At 52.3% G+C, this 7,128-nt stretch overlaps 1 pseudogene; it reads left to right on the forward strand.

Moving 5' to 3' along the window:
• Window positions 1–2,771: 2,771 nt before the first annotated feature.
• On the forward strand, window positions 2,772–4,685 carry LOC123425617 (annotated as a pseudogene).
• Window positions 4,686–7,128: the final 2,443 nt, after the last annotated feature.

Below are 7,128 nucleotides of genomic sequence, written 5' to 3' on the forward strand. Positions count from 1 at the left end.
CTGCATCATCTATATCATGCAGGAGTGACATTGGTTATGTAGATCATGTTGGCCTTAGATAGATGAGATATTGCAATTTAGATGGCTAACAACAAAGGATTCACTAACAAACTAACAAAACTGCAAGCTTTAAATTGGACTATTGATAACCTTGTATATCATGTATGGAAAAGGAGTGAAGCAGATAAGGATTTTGTTGTTAAACAAATATAGTTTACAGATATTTCATCAGCTGTTCTGGCCAACCGAAAATCTCGTGCAACCAAAGAAATGCATAGTCATACAATGCAAGGGCCCTATTTAGGCCTAGGCAAAAGGGAGTACATAGATCAATTCTTCCAAACCATCTAAGATGGAGCCTATTTAGTTGTAGGCAAAAGAGGAGTACATTTTGTAGTTATAGGTTTATAGTTGCATAAGTACCCTGCATGCGGTACATGATGCCATCGTGACCAAAACTCTCGAATTCAAAAGACTCTAGAATTTAGAACTACCAATAGAGGCAGAAACACAGGTCCAAATTAGGTCCATAGCAAGTTAACACTTTTGTGGCGCAACCACCACACAATAAACATCTTACATATGTTCTACAGCTCCATAGACTATTACATTAAACATGTTCACTAAAGCAACAAGAAGTTGAGCGCTTAACAAGGTTGGCAAAACCGGTAAAGCAATCAACTACCCATAGTACCATTTTCTTGCCAATTTCTAGTGGCAATTACAAATAATACAACGTAAACATGAAGCAGTATCACGAAACAATCAACTACATGTAGTGCATAGAAGTAGTCGGCCTTGTGTATCTGAACAAAAATACAAGTAAATCCGCATAACAAGCAGGAAAAGGGCCAAATACATGGTGATTTGCATTTCTCTATGTAGCACTGCAAACTAAGAATGCGGCAAATAATCTGACGATCATAGCAACATAGGTCAGCAATTTAAAGCTTTCAGTATGTTTGAACAAATTAGACATCAGATAACTATATAAAATTTATTTCCCTATCCAACAACTCAGCCCTGTCTGCACATATATGGGATAAACCGAAGCAATCGCAGATATATGTTTCTCAATCCAGCAACTAAGCAAGTAATCACATATTCAAAATTACCAACATACTTGGAATGAAGCGTATAAACCCCAGCCTCTTCCTTTAATGGCGGCGGTAAACGGATATCTGTATGCACAAGCACCGCCTTCATACATCAAGAATGGAAAACAAAACTCCAAAATTTGGAGATGCCCCAAAGTTAATACAAGCTAATAACTAATTAATTATCCATGACCCAATTACCGATATCTTATATTACTACTTCACTAGTAAAGGCTCATAAATGACTATGATTATGCAAATGACAAAGCAAATAGAATTACTACTAAAGCATGGTGGTATGTAAGTAAAAAATATATAGTATGCCTCCTTTCTTAGAAAAGCACCATATCAAGTACTTATCCAATGAATTTCTGAAATTTGTTGGTTCTGACTTGAAACTGATCCAGCAAATTGCCCCATTCTTCACATATCATAGCACGGATGACCAATTTTGTTTCCGTCAAGGCACTCCCAGACACACATGAGAACTCTGCAACCAGTTATCCATCAGCTTCATATAATGCTAGTACGTGAGATATACCCAATAGAAGGCAACTATATATAAGAATTCTGATGTTATTTGATAAATCTACACATACGTAACAAAAAGAGTTCACATTATATAGAATTAGAAGTGTTTCTTATTCAGTAGTCTGTGTTATCAACTTATATTTATCGTTCTCTGCCAGGAAACAAGATTCCACAAGTGCCACATATCCTAATGCATCCAAAGGAAGAGCAGTTAATGCATCCAAAGGAATTTACTCAGATCCCAGCACATTTAAACACCTACTGGAATAGAAAGGAATAAAAGGAAAAGCTCACCAACCAGAAACCTTGCAACTTTCTACCGCAGCAGGAAACAACAGGCCGGTCGAATCGGAGACGAACGGCACGAGCAACAGTAGCAACGAACCCGCAGGAGAAGAAGGAGGTGTGGCAGGGGCAGGGACACATCGACCTCGTCAGGCTTGACCTCGTCCTCCTGCGGCTTCCTCGGGACGAGATCTTGCGGCGCCGCCCACGCTTTGAATCTTGCCGCCGCCTTGCCGTCAGGGCCGTGGAGAAGAGCAACACCACCCCTTGCTACAAGGGAGCAGCCAAGAGGAGAGGATCCATGGTAGATCCCGACCTTCCTTCAGTAGCCAGTGCCGGAGGAGCGATGGCGCGGCGGCGGCAACCCTAGCTTGGGAAGTGGTAAGGCAAAACGAGAGGAGAGGATGCGTGTGAGATATGAAAACCCCTGCCGGATCCATTTGTTTTGCGCGGAAGCGCTGCCCACCCTGAACAGTTTCCTCTGCCTACGTGGCATACGCGAGAGGATGTCGTTCTTCTTGTTGCGGATGGGAGTCCATCCTGTCAGGCCAACTCCACCGCGTGACCCCATCCTGTCCGTGCGTATCTGTTTGGAGTAAAACAGACAAAACAGACGGCCCAACGCGCGGGAGCAAACAGACGTTTCTTCGTTTTGTGTTCGTTTTCGATCCATCCTCGGTCCAATTTTGCGCCGATTTTGGAGTAAAACGGACAACGTGCGGACCGGCGGGACGCGCGCGCTCGTCCGTCCCTAGCCCGCCAGTCGGTGGCACAAAGTAAAACCCACCCCGCCCCTTTTGGCGCCATTTCTCACCAAACCCTCCCACTTCCCGCCGTCTCCCTCTCTCTCCCCCGTCCATGGCCGACGCCCACCCGAATTCCGGCGATCCGGCCGTCGACCAGCCCGGAATGGCCAAGAAGAAAAAGGCAAAGGCGCCAAGGAAGCCGCGGGCGGAGTGCACACCGGAGGAGATCGCCAAGTTGGACGCGGAATCGGCGAAGAGGAGGAACTGGAGGGCGGCCGTGAAGGACAACGCCGCCGCGCGCAAGTTCGCCGTCGAGCGCGATGCGATGGAGGCGGCGCGGCGCAAGATCGGGGTCGAGGAGAAGGAGGCCATCGTCAACAAAGCACGCGCCCTCCTCATGCTTGGCATTTGTCGTCCGGCCGGTTTTTGGGTTGTCGGCCTGGCGAGCACAGGCTCGTCGGTCGCTCGGTCTCCGCACTGCCAGTCACCGACATCGCGGACCACGGCTGTGTCGCCTGGCTACCCCCTACCAAGGAATGACGCCCGCACCCGTTTCTTGTGGTCGCCGGACGTGAGCGTGATCGCGCCTTCCACCCCACGCCCCTTGACCTGCATCGACCTCAACGTAGCACTTGGGTCCAGCAGCGGCGGTCGGGCGTCCGTCGAGATGCAAAGAAAGCAAGCACGACTGCCGTTTGCGGGCACCATGCCGTCCACCGCGTCCTATTCGACGAAATGTCAACGCCACCAGTCGACAACAACTATGACCAGTTCATGGAGGACGTGATCTACAACGGTGGGCATGTCCCTGCCTATGATCCCGACGAGACCCAAAGTCAGGATGGCCGCGCCCAGTTCGTTGCCGATGAAGAGGCCGACGACCGTGCTGACTACGACCATGGTGACTCGTGGCATGGAGACGATGACATCTATTGCGAAGGTGATGGCGATGAAGATGAAGTCAATGACATTGATATTAGTGGTGAGCCATTGTTTATCGACGAGCTCACCCAAAGAGCGGAAGCACAAAAGAAGAAGAAGAGCATTCGCACGGGTTCATACACCCAAGATGAGGACAAGCTGATTTGCAACTCTTGGATGGAGATTAGCCAAGATCCGAGGACGGGAGCACAACAAAAGGGCCTAGTTTTTTGGACAAGAGTCCACAAAACTTTCCATGAAAGGAAGATGTTTGAGCCCTATCAAATCACAAGCGATCGTGGCATCACCTCGATTCAAAAGAGGTGGTTGTTCATCCAACAAGAGTGCAACAAGTATTGCGCCGCACTGGAGAGCATTGAAGCATGGCCCGTGAGTGGCCTCGGCATTGGGGACATGGTATGCTCTCCTCATCCTAGTCCTTTCCTTGCTTCGGCCTTTTATATGTTTGCATGTCCAAATCTTTGTTGATCATGTGGTGTAGGCATTTCAGTCTTTGGAAGCATTCAAGGCCCGACACAACGACAAGCCATTCACGCTTATGCATTGTTGGATGATAATCAATGATTCCCCTAAGTTCAAGGATCAATACCGTGAACTTCAAAGGAAGAGAGGCAAGAAGACGACCAAGTTCATCGGAGGTGGAGATGGCGAGGCGTTGAAGAGGCCGAGGGGCAAGACCAACTCCAAGGTGGACGACATACGTGATGCCGCATCCATGGCCTTGAATGAGACTTTGCATGGCATGATGTCTCAAAAGGACATGAGGGATGAGAAGAAGCGGCAAAGCAAGGACGAGCAAAGGAGGCAATACCTGGAGCTTCAAAGGAAGAAGCTAGAGATGGAGGAGGCGGCCAAGAAGAGGAAGATCGACCTGGAGGAGGCGACCCGGCAAAGGCAGCTTGACATTGAGGCCGCCAATGTCGAGGCCAGGAAGAGGCAACTCGACATCGGGGCCACCAATGACGCAACCAAAGCGAAGGAGGTGGCCCTTGCGATCATGAGCGTGGACTTGACGAAGATGAGCGAGAAGACGAGGAGCTAGTTCGAGGCCAGGCAGAAGGAGATGTTCGACACCGAGGCCTGAACTAGGTCATCCCATCGGACGTGGCCGTTCTTTTTTGGAGGCTGGCATGGGTGCCACCCGCTGGGCTGCTGGCTGTGTGCCGGCGAGAAACAGATTCATTTTGGAGGCTGGCTGTGTTGCCGACCGCTGGCTGTGTTGCCGGCAAAGAAAACTATTCATTTTGGAGGCTGGTTGTGTTGCCAGCCGCTCGCTTTGTTGCCGGCGAGGACGTGTAGGCCGCTGGCTGTTTTGCCGGCATGAACTAGGGCCGCTGGCGTGAACTGGCTGCTGGCATATGAATCGTTGTTCTTTTTGGAGGCGGACAAGATAGGGCAAACGGATGCGGCCGCGCGCTGGGTGTGTGGCCAGCGCATGCGAGGACAGGGCCGGACACGACCCCATCTCCCCACCCAAACGGACAGAATCCGGGCAAAACGGACGTCTGTTTGGGGTCGCGCGGTGGAGTTGGCCTTAGCCACGGCCTCCACACGTGTCCTTGTGAATGGCAACCCAGGGCCACCGATTGCTCATGGCCACGGATCGCACCAAGGAGACCCAGTGTCTCCCATGCTGTTCGCGATGGTCATTGAACACTCTCAACTCGCTGCTACTACATGCCGTCAGCTACGGGACCCTTCGGCGTTTTACTGCGCACCACACGGCTGCTAGCATCTCGCTATTCGCGGATGATGTGGTCCTTTTTTGTTACCCCGACCTGTGGAGCTGCACACTGTCCTCAAGATTTTGGACACCTTCGACCACGCGTCTGGCCTTTGGACCAACTTCCTCAAGTGCTCTGCAACCCCGATCCAGTGCATGCCGGAGGTGGCCGCGGAGGTGGGCATGCTCTTGAATTGTCCGGTCTGTGCCTTTCCGATCAGTACCTCGGGCTTCCGCTATCGATCCGAAAAGTCTCCTCCACCTCCCTGATGCCCCTGGTCGGTCGTCTAGTGTGCAAGCTTGCTAGCTGGAAAGCTTCACTCCTTTCGTGTGGAGAGCGCCTCGCCCTGGTCCGGCATGTACTCTTCGCAATGCTTGTCCACATCCTGATCGCGATGGTTCTGAACCCTACTATCCTCAAGCTGGTCAGGCGCATTATCCGCGTCTTCTTGTGGCAAGGGTGCAAGGATGCCAAGGACGGGTACTGCATGGTTAATTGGGCTAAGGTGTGTCGCCAACTGCAGTTTGGAGGGCTCGCGATTCGGGATCTATCCAGGACCGCGCTCGCGTCAGGTGGCTCTCGCTTCAGGCGACGGATACCACGAGACCCTGGTGCCACTTGCGTATCTTGTGCGAGCCCGAGGTTCAGCAGATCTTCCGTGCCTCTACATCCTGGACCTTGGGTGATGGAAGGCAATGCCGATTCTAGATCGACCCATGGATCGAGGGATGCTCCATTGCGGAGATCGTGCCTATCCTAACTGCGCTAATTCCCTGGCGAAGACAACGCAACAGACTTGTTTACGAAGCCATCCACGGTACCCAAATTTTTTTCCCCGCTTTGTATTCTAAAGCAACCAACACTGATACATACCATTGCTCAGAAATACAACACATCAAGATAAAAAAGGAAAGAAATGCCAACAACGGCAACTGACACACAACGGATGACCCGCCACCGCTGCGTCGTCCGGAGACAAACCACTACAAGAAGGGATGTGATGCCGACGACGCTGCTGCCCAGACAAGCCCTAGGGTTTCCTCCGGCACACGGAGGAAAGTAGGGGATGGCTACCCCCAATACCCTCCAAGAAGGAATGGTGACACCCACCGGTTTCACCGCATCAGAGCCGGACGAACCGATAAGGATTTCTCCTACACTCCAAACCCCACCGCTCAACCGGAACCGACCAGCGAGACCACCGTCCAACCCCATGCGCCACCGCGGTAGTGCCGCCATACACCTTGTCACACTGCCAACACCAGCGAGGCCAAGAAGCCCGGAGAGAAGAGCCAAGCGACATAACATCAGCACTCAAGCCAAACGGGAGGGAACAACCTCCACCACCGTTGTGCGGGAGGCCCGCGCCTCCGACACCATCGTGGTCGCCGTCCGGACAAGGCAGCAGGGCATACCAGGCCACCCCTGACCCGGCAAGGCCCAAAATGGCCCCGCTAAGCCCCGCCGGCCATGCTGCAGCAAGCTGGCGTCGGTGCCACCACCACCCATCAGCTCGTCACCCCTACCTTGCCATTCGTAATCCCGTCGTAGGCCCGCACCATCGTCAGCCCGCCCAAGCCCAGATGGGCCCCGAAGGCCCCAGATCTGGGCCGAGTGGCTACCATCAGGCGCGCCTCTGCTACACCTCGCTGCCAACGGCGACACCGTCGTCCAGCCGTTCGCCCGCGAACCCCCCGCCACACGAACCGACACCTCCTAGGGGCACCCCTAGGTGCAGCTCCTCCCCGCACCGGAGAGCCATCGGGAGGGGAAGGTCAGGGGGCCGCCGCCACCATCGTTCCC

This window comes from Hordeum vulgare, chromosome 2H (genome assembly GCF_904849725.1).
Source record: "Hordeum vulgare subsp. vulgare chromosome 2H, MorexV3_pseudomolecules_assembly, whole genome shotgun sequence".
Lineage (NCBI taxonomy): Eukaryota > Viridiplantae > Streptophyta > Magnoliopsida > Poales > Poaceae > Hordeum > Hordeum vulgare.